Source organism: Ammospiza caudacuta, chromosome 9 (assembly GCF_027887145.1).
Source record: "Ammospiza caudacuta isolate bAmmCau1 chromosome 9, bAmmCau1.pri, whole genome shotgun sequence".
NCBI classification, from domain to species: domain Eukaryota; kingdom Metazoa; phylum Chordata; class Aves; order Passeriformes; family Passerellidae; genus Ammospiza; species Ammospiza caudacuta.
In genome coordinates, this window is record NC_080601.1 from 24,018,122 (window position 1) to 24,034,582 (window position 16,461).

A 16,461-nucleotide genomic window follows, 5' to 3' on the forward strand; every position below is an offset into this window, starting at 1 on the left:
ATGAAGGCAGAAAAAACCCCACAAAAAACCAAAAGGTGCTGAGCCAACTGTCCACCCTCAATCACTTCTAAGAATTGGAGATTGAAAGGACAAGAGGCAGTAATTGCAAACTACAAGGGAAATTCCAGCTGAATATAAAAAGAATAATAAAATCACAACATTTAAGATCTGGAGCGTTGCCAAGAGAGACTGCAAAAACACCATCCTTGGCAATGTTTAAAATTTACCAGGTAAATGTTCAACCATATCCATTATGTGGTTATTTATTCTTTGCTTTTAATCACTCTCCACTGCTCTTTGGTCAACTGCCAGATAATTCAATATAATAAGTACTAGCTGTAGTAGCTACTGAAAACTTCTTTATTTTCTTGAAATAATTCTATGGAATTTACTGGTACAGATAGCTAATTTTCTAAATTACAGTAAAACCAAATGCTTGAAATAGAGAGCTTAGAAAATAAATTGTCAGGAAAGGTTTCCTTTCACATAAAAATGAATTAAGAGGGATATAACTTCATACTCAAATACAGCATATTGTAATTAGTTTACTCTGTCTTTCTCAAGGGAAAGAAGGGAAAGCACCAAAGTAGTATTTTAGAATGGAATTAAATTCTTTGTGATGAACACAGTTATTCAGTAGCTGACATGTAATGGCCAGTATTTTTGCACAAGCCTAACCTGCACACCTAATGTTATTAAACAACGCAATGTTGCTTATTAACATTAATTTGCTCATTCAGTGCACTGGAGTATTGAACTGTCTTTTTAGGAAATTGGAGTTTTACTATGAATCACGTGGAATAAAATCCTAACTCTGAGATTCCACTGCATACATTTCTTAACCCAAATAGGCTTAGTGAGTGAAATAGTCTGATGGAACACTCACAGCAGACTTTCAGCTGGTTTTCAGTGCACTGACCTACACACTTGTCTAGGACTTCTATATATACCAATGTCACAGGCTTCAGATGTCCAATAATAATACTGAATCTATAGGAATGTTACTCAAGTAATATTTGCAAAAATATTTTAGTAGAGTTTTAAAAAACAGTTCAGGTTGTCAATTCTTCCATTTCATCCACATTCTTCTATAGTCAAGAGGAACTTGACAAAGCAAGTCAGAATAGAAAATGTAGTTATAAGCAAAACAGCAATTCTTCTCGATTATTGTAATTTAAAACCAGACTGGTTTCCTAATTTGACTGACTGGTCCCTAGACTCTCTCGCATGATAGAGTATATCTAGACAGTTTATCTTATTTTTACAAATGGAATAACCTGTGGAACAATTAGTTTTATAACACTGCTATAAATAAAGTGTTCTCTTACTTGATATTCAGAAAATATTCAAAGCGCTGTGTCGAGAGTAGATGGAAAGTTAAGGAGAAAGGTTGACAAGGCTTATGTAATGCTCATATTGAATTCAAAACAGTGAGGAAGAACTGGAAGAATCAGAATTTTTTCTCTATTTCCAAATATATTTCATTACTTGCTTTAAACTTCCAATTTTAAATTCTAGTATTCCACACATTCCTATATACTGCCACTAGGCATTGAAAATGAAGATTGCTAAACAAATTAAAGGGATTTTTTTTCAATTTTACCAGTTTAGATAAAACTTACATGGGTAATCTTCTATTTCAGTGGTAAAGGATGAATCTGACTGCAGGAGTGGGGAAGAAAATCCTCTAATTTTGAGAAATCACTGTTTAAAAACACATTTATTACTTTAGTAAAAGTCAGTAATATTCAGGAAAAATTATCTCATATCCTATGTTCTGTCCTCAACCAAATACTAGCTCAGCATTCCTGAATTTATTTACATTACACTCAAAATGATGGTGGGTTTCCCTCAAGAATTACAGAAAATTAATGTGTTAAAAAAAGTATAAAAACTTTTTAGCAATTCTCTTAGAATAGTACACATACAAAAATTCAAACAGATTATAAATTGTGATTAAATCTAAGACTTAAAAAATCTAGTATTCTATCAGAGTATCTTTTTGGTATTAAGGATAATAGCGGAAATAATACAGATCGTGTGATGAGATATTTATTGAAATTAATCATTTTAATTATTCATAATAGTTTAATGCTGGAATTAAATTAATTAATTGTATCTGTCATACTTTGATGTGGGAATCTTTGTGCAGCTGATAAGTGGTTATATTAAATTATATAGAAATAGGATTCTAATGTTTCAAATATCAAGTTCTCAGACTATGTCTCCAGGTCACCTAAAATAATTTGCTAATATTCATAGCTTTGTGGATTCTGTAAACCTTATGAATTTGTACTTCTGTAACCGAGGTTCCTAAGGATATCTTAGAGCCTTATAACTAAAAATTTAACTGTAATTAAATTGAGAAGGCTGGATCTCATAACTTTGTTCTTTTTACCTTTTCATTCTTACCTTGTTCTATTATACCCATCATTGCATTGTGAGGGCTTTAGGATGGTTTTTAGGACATTATCAGTTCAGAGTGCTTTTCTACTTGAAAAAAAAGAAGAGCCTGACAGAGTCTGACTTCAGAAAAGCAAGCTTGTTATGGCCAACTTCATTGTGTTTGGTCCCCTCTAATTTCCTATTCTTTGTGTGTTGTGGAATAGGTAGCAACGTACCATGTAAAACTGTATTTGTCTTCATTGCAATGCCAGAACCTGACTAGTCTTGTCCCTTTAAAGATGCATTTTTAGGGGTCCAATCCAACAACCATAAATATCAGACATCAAGAAATTTCTACCAAACCCAGCAAGGGCTGTGGCACTGCTAAATAAGAGGTGATTAATATACCAAAATACAGAATTTAAATAAATAATTTCTATGTAAAAGGCAACCTTAAATGAGTCCTACAACTACCAAAAAAACCCCAGAAATCTTTTTAACAGTGTTTGGAGCTAATGAAATTCTTGAGCTGCTGTTCATGAAATCACAGAGTGGGTCAGGTTGGAAGGGAGCACTGTGGGTAACGTGGTCCAACCCTCTGTTCAAGGAGGCTCATCCTAGGGCACATGGCACAGGAGCCCATCCAGGCACTTCTCAAATATGTTCCTTATTTGATCAAAATTTCTTATCTTTCTCTGTAAAGCATGTTCTTCCTGTGTGTTTGAGCTGACAAAGTTTCACCACCAGAAACACAGAGAGGAGAAGAGCAGGATTACCAAATCCTAAGAGGATCCTTTCACCTGCTTTGTCCCTCCTCAATTATGTTATTTTGAATTTATGTATCTGCGATCCAAGAAATCAAATACTTAACTGTGCTTACAATGCAGTGGGAAATCCTCAACAGCATGTTGATGTGAATTTTCTGATTGTACTTCAGAAGATGTTTAGCAGTTCTAAGTAAGAATAAATCTCATACATATTCTACAGTTCTTGAAACAGAATTTTAATGTATAGCTGAAGTAAAGATCAAGTTATATTTGTCACATGTTAGATTTATTTTGCAGAAGTCAATAATAAATTTCTGTTTGGAGAAAAGTTACTTAAAAATGTAAATGGCGTAAGTTTAGAAGAAAGTATCAGAAGTTATTCCTCGTTTAAAGATTGAATGGGATTCTTGTTTAATTTTGTAAAAGCACCATGCTTTATTAAGCACAGTTAAATCCTGTTGCCATAGCAATCCATTCTCCACAGAATAAAACTCCTGTACTTTCCTGTTGTATTCTTTTATTTAGAGCTAGTTTCCTTCATTCTGATGCTTTTCAGTTTGTATAAACACTAAAAGGAAAAAGTATTTAGTAAACAAATTCTCAGGTTACTGCTCTTGATGACATAATGACACAGTACATCAAAGTTTGCCTTCATGTTTTCTTTGGGAATGAAGGGATGGAAATATGAGACACTGCTTGCTTTTTTTTTCCCTTGTAATGCTCAAGTTAAGAAATTAAGGATAAAAATTCAAGATACCTGGAGGTAATGTGGATTGTAAAAAATCTCTGTGCTTTAATATGAGATATGAAAAGATGTCTGGCAAAGTTCTGAACTTCAATTGACTTTGGTCACCCCCTAATTGCAGATATCTTAAATTGCTTCCTTTGTATATTTTCAAAATAGGTAGTATATAAGAAAGCAACTTGACTTGTTTTCCTGAATCTGATATTGCACCCACCGCAAGATCACAACAGTCCTTATCTAAGTTTTCTATATACAAACCTACATATGCATGTATCATACCACCTTATTATATTCAGGTAAAAATTCTGTGTTTTTTACTTTCTACATTTCAGGAAACTGAGAAGAATCAGTTAGAATTCAGAATGATTAATTGAATAGTTAAATGAGTTATGTGTCTTGCAATGAAGCTGTGTATGCTGATGGGTTACTCAACACCGAGTGCTGTTTACGAAGTGTTTTCTGCTTGAGAAGGGCTTGTCCTTGAGGAGTCCAAGGCTGCTGTGGGGTAGGTTTTGTACTTGGTTGTTTCTTTGCTAAATATAAGACAGAAACAATTGGCTTTATGTCCTCCTGAAATTAACTTTTAGCCTTATTTACCATACCATGGAAATTTTTGTGTGCTGTTGAAGATGTACCAATTCCTCAACACCTGCTGGTCTAAATTACTTGGAGACACTGGGAGTATACTTGCTTTCACAGGTATTTCTAGCAACTAATTGCCTGTGAAAATTCATTTGGTTATTTTCAACTTGAAATGACAGGAAGTGTTAGGAGAGCTGTAGGTGAGGTATATTCCCAGCTCACTCACCTCTAATTTTTAATTCTGTTGATTGAGTTTTAGGATATAGACTGTATTGCTGCTCCACTTACTACTGTATCTGTAATCAAATAATCCAGGTTTTATTTCTATATGAAATTAATTCTCTGCTATATTATATGCATTACTTATGGAATGGTATTCCATTTTATAGCAGGAAAAATTATTCTAGCAAATTGGAAGGAATGGTATGTGCTATTCTGCACTTCCCTCATTATCCCTTTGTATAATCAAAATCATAGTCTTGATCATCAGAGCTCAGTAGAACTGTTATTTTCCTGCCCTCCCCCCCTCAAAGTCCTATAGGATTCAAATATTTTGTGGCCATATGTTCCATGTCTTCAGATTTCACCCAACACCTTTTGAAAAATTAGCTTGTTAGCCAAGGACACAGTGCTACTGCAAAGAAAAGCCTCAAAATTGGACTAGTTCTGCCACTCGTGATTCAATTTTTTCCCAATACAGCATTTAAAAGAAACATTTGATTTGGTAGAAGTTGGAGGCTGTGAAATCACTGGTATTCTCTGTTGTGTAGCAACCAGACTTGATTCCATGATTTATAAATTTATGCTATGAGATGTTGCACATCTTCAGCATTTATTTGTCCATGAATATATAGATATTAATAAATTGTCTACTTTTTGCATGTATTCTTTCCCAATTTCATCAGTGAATTAAACCAGGCATTCTAAAATGATAGTCTGGCTTAAATAATACAGCAAAACTTATTTTTGTATGGTGCACCTTCTGTCTGTATTTTCTTTCCAAGGTATGCTGATTGCCTGAGTTTCACTGCAAATTACCTACCTGTTATTCAGAGTGCAGTGCCTAAGAAGACTTTTGTTGTTGTACTGGATCAACATTTTGGAGGAAGAACTTTTTCCATAAAAATAGAGGCATTCACTCTTTTAAAAGTAATCTGTAGGCAATTGTTATTACTTTGTCATCATTTTTCACCCAGTAATTTTGGCTAAACTCTGTAGCTTCTATTCATCTATTGAAGAAGGCAAGTTAGTCATAGCCACAGTTTTAAATCCACGTAAAAGGTTACTCCAAAATGGATAGTTCATTGTGGCTACATATTTTCTTCGTGACAGAGTGTATAATATGTGCTACATCCAGGTGTCTGTGTTAATGTTGAAACTGCTGGTTTCAGCAGCACTTCACAACACAAATGCCCATTACCTGCATTTCACCTGCTTGTTTAGGTAATTTCAGAGCACACAGTCTATTTCCCAGTATTTTTTGTGGGAACCTACACTGCATAAAAGGGCCAGGAAGCAGCCATGGTACAGTCCAGGCAATTTTCCTGGAAGGATTGGCGTTAGGTCTCTTGGTTTTCTCTGACCTACATTCTTATAGAATCCCTGGTTATTCTTCACACCCCTTTCCAAGTCCTGTTATTTCTTTGCCTTATCTTTCCCAATCCTATTCCTACACATTGAAGCCATATTCCAGCACTCTTCCCAGGCCACATGTCCCTGCTTCCACTGTGCACTCCTTTTTTATTGCTCAGTTTGAGGAACAGGCCCATGCTCATCCAGAATCTATCTGTTCAGAGACAAAAAATGGTGAAGAAAGCAGAGCAATGAAAAAGACATTGTGTCATTTTCCTGTTTGTTCTGGATTCCAGACGGATTGTGAGTCAGTCAAGGTCAGCAATTTAATTCTTAAGAACAAAGATTTTTGCGATGGTCCTGACTGAAGTCTGAAGACCATAACACCCAGTTCATTAAAAGGCATTGCAACTTAGACACTTCCCTCCCTTTTCCCTTTTAAAATAAGTTTGTTTGTGAATTTTGCTTGAAATATTTTCCGTGTCTTTTCCTTTGTGATGCAAAACACATTTATAATTAACAATACCTCTGATTTTATATTTTTCAATCTTTTCTTTTTACCTTATCTAGCTCTTTATGTACATTGCCTGAAAATGGATTTTTGAAAGCTTTTCAACACTCAAAGGTCTCATATTATCTGTTGGTTAATGTCTCTGATTTCTCTATTGATCTACTATCTTTTTTGTCTGCCTTTCGTTTTTAAGCTATCTCAAAGAATATCTATCCCTTTCTTTTACTGGTTAGACAACAATGAGAAAATTGTTCTCCAAAATAAGCACAATTGATGCCATTTTTTGCTTGTAATTGCTTATTTGATCTGTCAGTCATTCCACCAATTTCAAACACAGAAATAAAAGTTGGACTAGAGAAAAATAGAATGAGGGTGAGTACTCTTTAGCCTTCTACACAAGGCTATAAATACAAAGAGAGTTCTGACTGTAACTTCTGTCATATCTTTGAATAATGCACTTTAAACACAATGGTTTTATGCATGATTTAGCAACTGAACAAAAAAAAAGTAGGCAGACTTGGAATATGAACATGTTTAAAAGACAAAAATATCATTTTATTCAAAAAAAGAGCAAGTCTGTAAGGGAAAAGTTACAGTTATTTTAAAGGAGGGAAATACATAGAAGGAAAATAGAAATTTCTTGTGTCTCAAGCAGATATCACATTAGGAACATTTTCTTAATCATTTTTCCTGGAACAATTCCATGTATTGCACTTAATTAGGTGCAGGTATCGTTTTCATATGGCTTTTCATTTTCTGTAGATGTTAAGCTGAATAGGACTGCAATAACAGTAACAGAAACAGCTGTGTTCGAGCTCCAGTTCTGAAGGAGAAACAACTACATCAAAAACCAGTGAGTGTTTTGTGAGCCAAACAAATGGCTCCACATGTTTGTGCATGTAATGAAAAAACCCTTCCAGTTCAGGTGTGTTTGCACACCAAGTGTCAAAGATGGGTAACATTAAATGAGAGGACAAAGGAAAAAACTATATTTAAAATATCTGGAGCAATCATTATGACATGCACACCATGACACTATGTAACACTTATCATTTTTGTTCCCAATTTTCTTCCCTGTCATTTTGCTACCCTCTGTCATACCTGAAGATAACACTGTAGACTCCTTGGAGACAAAACCTCTGTCTTAATTTATTTTGCAAACTGCCAGCAGTCTTGGGGTGCTGTATAATAATATTCTGGATCTCATTAGCTTGCAGATGTATTTTGATACAAGTAACAGCATGTGATTAGTTTGCTAACAAGGTTTGTCACAATCAGGGGGGGGGTTTACTCCATTATTTCTTATTACCTTCTCCTCTCTCTGTGTAAATCTATGTGCACATGGACTTTCATGGAAATATCTCTTTGTTAGAGCTCAGCTCTGCATATTTGTTAAAACAGGAAGTTTCAGGGTATGACTGGACAGTATTTATTTCTTGTTTGTATTTCAGTGTGGCTTATGCTTAAAAGGAAATGCAGGTGCTCAGAATCTCAAAGGATGTTCTCAGAAATTCAGCCTGTTTATACTTAACTCAGGAAAAGCTCATGATGAAATCAGAGCAGCTACAGCCTGCAAGTCCATGAATGTCTGCTGTTTGTGAAGTATCAGATCCCAGCTGATGGCTCAGTAGGAATTGACCTTGTGGGGTACCGAGTTTCTTCACCTCTCATTGGCTTCAGTGAGAGCTGAAAGGTGCTCAGCACATGAGGGCAGGTAGCAGTAGGAATGTAAATGCCCAAATCACTGGGTATCTGAATATTATGACTGAGTAACAATAGATGTTATACCTGCCTTACAGTGGGATATTCTCAAAATGGGCTGTTGTGGTTTCTCTTCCCTCGATTTAGTGATCTCATGGAAAACAAGTCTTTTGGGGATCTTTGTAGTATTTTTTTTATATTGAAATTGTAGAGTAACTCCATATGTGATCACATATTGTATAGACTGGATCTGAATATTAAATGATGGATGGAAAAAGTGGAAACTAGTTGATAGTATCCTGTTATTAGGTGCTTTTCAATATATCTTGAAACTACACCCAGTGTAGAAACTACCCAGTGGTAGAAGAGATTTCACAAAGTGTTGATTATTTATTTACTTAACTGGATATAGAAAGACTGCTTTAGTTAGAAATCATTGGCCTGATGATGTTCTGTCAGTTTTTGCATCACTGTTGGACATTAGGTTTGTTCATATATAAGGAAATTTACTCTGCTGGTATTTCTCTACAGGTTCTGGGTAATTCTGGATTTTCAAAAATTTGACATAAATAAGCCACAGCCTTTAGCTTATTTTGTAATCAATTTACTCTCATCTACAAATGGCACATTTTCTTCCTAGAAGCATTGGTCTTTAAAAAGTTAATTGTGTGACAGAAGAGTTAATGCACTTGCTTCCTTTATATTCAGATATACCCCAATACTAGTGGAATATGCTCTCCTACAATAGATGGAGAATATATTGTTTGGTGACCTAAATAACACAAATTAAATTGCATTCTGCCAACTCTTTTGTATGATTATATTATCTGCATCTTCCACTTTGAAGACTGTAATACAGGTAAATTAAATCCAAAATCAGAGGGAATAACTATTATTGATATTCATTGGACTCAGTGACTGCTGAAGGGCCTTGCAAGCCTGGAGTCATTAGCAGATTTAATTCAGACATGCAAGTTATTTGTCACTCTGTTAGTCACCAAAATTCCCTTGGTAACTATTAGAGCAAAAGAGGAGCTGCCAGAAGGCTCAGTGCTTCCATCTTAAATACCCAAAGAGGAATCATAAGCAACAAGCTCAGTCAACCTGTTTCAAGATGACTAAATTTAGGTGAAAATTCCTTTGTTCATCTATGTTTGTTTATAAAAAGAAAAAAAAATCTTGAAGATTGACTTTGATGGAACCAGAACTGTGTCCAGTGAGCTAGATCACTGAGCTAGGTTTTAAAATTTGTTTTAATTAGATACTAACTGATTCTCACTATCTGACTGTAGAACTCTATAGTTAGTAGAAGTTTGTCATTAGGAACTTCATCAAAGGCTTTCTAAAAATATAAATCAGTAATGTCATCTGCTGTTAAAAATTGTAAGTTTCACTATAATATCCACAAAGCTAGTTGGGTGGAATTTTCCCTGTGCTGTACTATGCTAGTTATCCCTTATTAAATTATTGCTATCCCTTAGAGGCATGCTCTGAAATACCTCCTACCTACTTATTTTTTCAACACTATTTCTCCTTGCTAATTACCTGAAAAGATGTAGGCGACACCTGACCTAAATTTTTAAGAGTAAAAATAGTGTTTTCCAATCCTTTTTTTTTAAGAGCTTGTGCTTTTCTTCTGATTAACATGAGATTTTATGTTCTGTATGATGAGACAGCCTCAAAACATACATGAACCATATATTGAAACTTGAACATTTCATGGTTCAAACTGGAAGGCAAAGAAAAAGCAAAGAATGAATTTTGAAAGTCAAATGCTTGCAATTTTGCCTACAGTTTATCCAGGGTCTGAAACAGCCCACAGAACTCAGGATAGTAAGAAGACAGTTGGCATGGTTGTGAATTGCTGAAGTGTAATGAACTTGCTTTGTACTCCTCAGACCAAGTTCACCCAGCAATGAACCCATGTTCCTCACATGCCAAAAAAGTAAACAGGTAAGTCCAGTACTCTGACAGAAACGTCCTCTTCCTTCCATTATTCCTGTAAGAACAATTTCTTTTCTGTTTGAAAAGAGGTTAGTGAGTGTGATGAAAATTGGCTCCAAAAATACATGGCACAAACAGACTTCTGCCCCATGAATGAAGGCCTCTACATCCAGAGCTGCAATGCAAACACCTTGTTGAAATATGAGGAGCTCACAATTCTCCATCCCTCTGTCAAGAGAAGTCATAGAACTCTGGTTTGGAAGGGACCTTAAAGATCATCTAGCTCCAGTGCCCCTGCCATGGGCAGGGACAACTTCCACTGGACCAGGTTGCCCAAACCCCATCCAACCTGACCCGGAACACTGCCAGGCATGCAGCACCCACAGCTTCTCTGGGCAGCCTGTGCCAGCGCCTTACCATCCTCACAGTAAAAGATTTCTTCCTTAGATACAACTTTAATTTCCTTCTCTCAGTTTAAAGCTATCTCCCCTTGCCCTATGAGCACATGCTGCAGTGTTTCTCCAGCTCTTTTGTACGTTTCCTTAAGGCGCTGGAAGGAGCTCCACGGTCTCCCTGCAGCCGCCTCTTGCCCAGGCTGAGCAGACCCAGCTCTCCCCGGCTCTTTTCACAGGACAGGGCTCCAGCCCTCTGATCATCTTGGTGGCCTTCTTTGGGCTCACTGGGGAGAATACTGGCAGTATGAAACCAACAATTTTCTAATTCAGTAACTTCTTATTTCTAGAGCTTTGCCTTCAGAATTGTCTGCAGACAATTCACTAAGTGCTCTAGGCAATGCTGATCAAGAAAGTTATGTAGATAAAGAATTAACCAGAGCTCATAGTTTACATCTTGCAAGTCTTAAATGGCTTGGTGTATTGCCAAGGAATATTGGTTTGTTTTTTCAGAAAATATGCTTTTTTCCAGTGTAAAGAAGTCGGTGGTGTCTAAGTACACTTCAAAGATTTACTGTGTGATCAAGGACAAGAGATTGAAGTGAGAACTTCACAGGTGAATAATGTTGCTCTGTGCCATTATTAATGACACTCTTTAAGTAATACTTCATGTTTGTAAAAAATTAAAAAATAATTATGTCACCACTTTAAAATGATTAAATTTATAAACTGATGCAATATCAACTCATAATAACACCACTTATTTTATTCTCAGTGTTTTAAAAATATTATTGTTTTGTAAAATATTTTCAATTTATTCACTAATTTGAGAATAGATTCCTTCATTTTTTATTTTTTACTACAATTTTAGTCTTTATCCTTGTTCTGGATGCTTTATTCCATAGTTGGCCAAAACACTCAGAAAAATACACCACCTTATCAAAAAAGGGAACTTTCTATTTTCATGAAGGAAATGAAACTACTTACTCTCATCTTCACTGGAGAGATTTACAGAGAATATTCCTAAAGGAATAGTATTTGTGTAATCTGATTTGAACAGAAGTTACCTCAATAACATTCTATTTTCTTTTCACTATCACTCAGTTTAGATCAACTATATAGGGTTTTATAGATGGCATTATGGGGGTTTGGAAGTCAGTCGTTATCACTAAAAGGACTTTCAAACTCTGACAGGTTATTTTGCCAATACCTGCATTGCTCTGCATCCCTTGTGAATTGTGGGCTGGCTGGGAGAATAAGGATCCTGCAATGGGAAAAAAGTTAAGCTGCACCCAATAGAGAGGCCCAGTGCTTACATATCCTTATTCTTATCAGTCTTATCAGTGTTGCGTTGGCATTGTGAAATTGTGGTCACCCAAAGGTTGTTAGAATTGAAACATGAGATTATAGAAACTAACCCAAGATTAGAAAGGACGGACACATTCAACGTTTTGAGCTGAGCCATCTGGTCTCAGAGCTGTAGCTGATTTATTAGAAAACTCATCTTTGCCTGGGTAGGACCGAAGGCTTATTGCAGGGCATGTAAACATCCTATTGTTTAATTTATGATATGGCAACTTACTACTTTTTGTCAGATTTAGCAAGGTCTCTAAGTAAATAAATACCTCTGATTAGTCAAGGAATTCAAAAACGAAAGAAAAACATCACAGACTGTACTCAGTTTTCCTTTATTATTTTCCAGGCACCATTTAGTTCAGCACAGGAGAGAAACAAATTTTGTGAGAAGAATTAAAATAGTCTAGATGACAAAAGCCTCAAATGATAAAAAGAGGTCACTTAGGGAAATGCCTAAAGTAGCCATTTTTTTCCCAGCTCAGTGAGAGATTCCTTGATGCACATTTATTTGGAGTTTACTGTTGAAAAAAAATAAGTGTGATGTTCATTTACACAGTCATGGTTAGTGGTGGAAATACTTATGAGTGGAGCTACCTTATTGTTACTTTAATATTCATTACAGGAACTACATGAGTTGATATGTCCTAAACAAATGTATATCCTCTTTTTAGAAAAGATCCAAATGATACTAGTTAAATATATTAGCACAATACTTTACAAAAAGATAACCCACGCTGTGTCATTTATTTCTGAGTTACAAATTACCTCATAACTCACAAGTGATTTAGCAAAACAGAACTGGAAGTGACTTAGGAAAAATTATCAGTAGAAATAGGTAGCATAGGCAGAGTCAGTCTGCTCTACAAGTTCTCTTCATGGAACACCACTTTTCATTGATGGACTGTAATATTTTATATTAAGTGCTGAAGCAGCATTAGTGCCTTGGTTGAAGGGGGATATTGACAGCAGTTTCAAAGTAAATAATAAGCAGGTATGTGAAGGTAACTAAAGGGTTGTGTTGCACTTTTTTACCCTTTCTCCTGAAACTATTACTACTAACACAAGCAAAGAGAGACAAGAAAGAGGAGAAATCAAATTGTTCATAATTTTTTGTAAATGCCTTATCAAACAGCACAGTGATCCTATTTCTCAGAATTTTCAGACAGCCCTCTATCAAATACAGAGGAAATGGTGGAGCCAGAGGAGAATTTGGTAATGAGTTTAGAAGAGTTTTTGTCTTATTGGCTGTAGAATTTGCAAGGAAAGATTAAAAAATTACAGTTTCATTGTAGAGAGCTGAATAGACTTTCTGTAATCTCCTACTCCTACAGTGTTTTATTAATACCAAAGTGTGAATGAATGTGGGTAGAGAGGTTAGCTTTACTTTGACCAGTGCAATAACTGGGGGTGTGGATTGCTAAAAACAGAAGGGTTGAAAAAGGGGAAATTTATTAAAGCTGGAGAAAGTTGACTTTTAGAGAGGCATTACAAAAATGAACTTGTTCTGTATGGCTTCCCAAAGAAGAAGTGACTTAATTATGATGTAGAAGTAAAAAAAAAAAAAAAAAAAAAAAAAAAAAAAAAAAAAAAACAACCAAAAAACCCTAAATGTTAAAAGATAATTTAAGGTAGCAGAAAAAAAATGAAAACTCCTGGCTGGAAGTTGAAACCAAACAAATTCAAATGCGAAATAAGGCACAATTTTGCTGCAGCAATAGTATTTAACCTTCAGAGCAAAGAGCCAAGGGCAATGTGACTTTCCATCTCTCTGCCTTCAAATCAAGAGTAGATGTTTTTCTGAAAGATGTTTAACATAAACTACTAAGCCGAGTAGAACTGAAAATGAAATATAATGACCTATGACATGTAGGGTCAGAATAGATGATCTAATGGATCCTTCCTGTCTTGAATTATATGAAAAAGTTAATGGAGCTGAACTATTTTACAGAGATGAAGAATCTGTCTTTTGTGTCCATTACTCAGCACTTTTTTTCCTGTTTTTTTCAACTGGTCTGCCTAAGTAGACTGTAAAAGTAGTTTTCCTTTGAAGATTTATTTTCCATATATTACTGTGATGAAATACAGACAGCTATCAACTCTGCACATTGAATTTTTTTTCAAGAATATTTCAGTTTTCTGAAAGTGTTAATGCCATCCTCATCTCTGTGTAATGCAGTAGAGTCTTTGCTCTCAACATGTTTTTGTGTCTCTAATTAATTCAGATCTAATCATTCACTACATCTTCATTCCTATATTTCTCCTCCTCTGTGTCTCTGAGGTTTTTGGTAATTAGAGGGCTGGAATTACGAATTCACATAGTCTTGTGGGGTTTTTTTACCTTCTTTTTCTTTCCTCATCTTTAAGCAGAATTTTATTCTCACCTCTCCTCTTGCCCTGGAGGTCTCTACCACATCCCTTGTGCTTCTGTCCTTATTCTTTTTCCTATCTAGTAGCTTAATCCCAGATTGATTCATTATATTTCTCCGAGGCTCACTATAGCAATTTTTCAGATCTGATTTTTCTCCTGATACACACAGCTCTACTTTCCCCCCGGTCTCTTTCATGTTTTTGTCTTCCAGAAAGTCTGGAAGCCCTGTGTTTAGAATTAATATTCTTTCTTGGGAATAAATCATGTTTCTCATGTAAGTACTACACTGCCATGCATTTGATTACCAGATGTTCACATTTTGAATATCATATTTCTGTAATGGCATCTCCAGAAACAGTATCCTGGTTCCGCACTGGATGTAGAGGCACCCCATGAATATTTTATAACTCTGCTCATAGAAGATTATACCAAAGTGTCTTTTATAGATTAGTTACATGGTCAATCAGTTGTCCCATTGTTAAGGAAGTCCTTTTTGAGTACTGCTGTTGGCTCTAATAGAGCTAAGCCTCAAGTCTCAATGCTACAGCATAAGTAATTATGCACCCTTCTCCTTTTTGAGATAGTTGCCTTAAAAGGGGGGACTTGTTGTCACTGTTCTGGTCAGGATCTGAACTTTATGAAGTGCAGTGGGACTTCTAGTTACAAGTAGTTGAATTTTCCAAGAATGACTGAACTAGCTCAGTCCTCTTCTTTTTAATTCAGCTCCATAACTTTAATAGAAGGCAGTGTCAGAAGTTTGATTGGAGAGTGAAACAGTTGTTCAAAAGGGAATTTTAAAAAATGTTCAGCATGACTTATTTTTTGACGTGAAGCATATCTACTATCTATAAATTAATATTTCTCTTTTTGATTTTGGGGTAATTCTCTTATTTTTCCTGATGCCTTTTAGAAAACGATATTTCATTAATTGGATTATCTTTGAAGTTTATGTAGAAGGTATGAACTGACATGCATGTCCCAAACCCAATGATTAAAATCATTTCCTGTCTCCAACAGTTAAGATAACTCTCTCCCAGTATCTAAATATTGTATACGACACGAGGAATTTTTGATGATCTTTTACTGATTTTTTTTTTACTGAAAACTCAATTATTTAAAATTGTAGCAGATTCAATTCTACTTATTCTCTTCTCTACAGCTGAATAATTTCAAAGCCTTGGTTCTCTGAGGTTTTAGGCTATATGTACTTCTAACATTTCTATCAATTGGCAAACATTTCTAAATGTGTGTTAGGGAAGAAAAATTTAGCAACTAAGGCTTTCAAATAGCAAAACCTTTAACATTATTGTACCTTGGCTCTGGGGTAGAATTTGGACCAGCAGACTAAGAGAAATAACATTTCTAAGAAATTATTCTGGTCCTTGTTTTAGAATATTTGGATTTGAAGAAAAATTTAGCTTGTAAACTGACTGTCAAGTAGAAAGCAAACTGTAGATAAACTTTAGATGTGAGCTGGAGCCATTGTGGTTTCCTTTTAATGGCTAACACTTCATTAGTATCTTGCTTGTTATCAGTTACAATGGCTAACACTTGAACCTCAGTGGGGAGGAAGAGATAATTTTCCTGCCTCTAATATTGAAACTACTTTCACTTTGCAGGATTTTAGATAGTGGGGCGCTTTTCATTTTTACTAAAATGTCTACTGGTTTTGACATTTTAACCAAAATGAGTTCATACACTAAAATCTTGGGGGAAAGAGGTCTTGGTGGAAATGTTTTTGTGGAAATAGAAATAAATGTTTAATTAAAAATTACAATATTAAGCAAAAATGTATAGCTAACAGAAATACTGGAAACATGGGCAGTTTATATTAATTGGGGGGAGGGTGGGGGTGGTGATGGGGTAGTATTAGAGTGAAGACCCTGAAAATCCTCACATGTGTAGTGGCCATAGGGTTAGAAAAATTTTATGAGTTTGAAATATTCAAATTTTATGAGTTTGAAATATTCAAAGTTCACCTATACAAGCATACTTCTTGGGTGATGCAAGCTAAGCTTATCTTCTTTCTCAGTCTTTTTGATACAACTGTAAATCTGAGAGGCTCAGGCATGCATGATACTCCAGTTGTTAAAGAAACACCATTTACTTTGAAAACAATGTGGGAAATGTGCAAATCC

At 35.3% G+C, this 16,461-nt stretch overlaps 1 protein-coding gene across 1 annotated transcript in view; it reads left to right on the plus strand.

Annotated features, from left to right (window-relative positions):
* Nucleotides 1-4,292: 4,292 nt before the first annotated feature.
* Nucleotides 4,293-16,461, plus strand: part of LOC131561362 (heparan sulfate glucosamine 3-O-sulfotransferase 1-like) — a 92,903-nt gene continuing 80,734 nt past the window's right edge. Inside the window, exon 1 of the mRNA XM_058810644.1 lies at nt 4,293-4,402. The gene's annotated coding sequence lies outside the window, so the exon portion shown is untranslated. The remainder of the gene's footprint in view (nt 4,403-16,461) is intronic.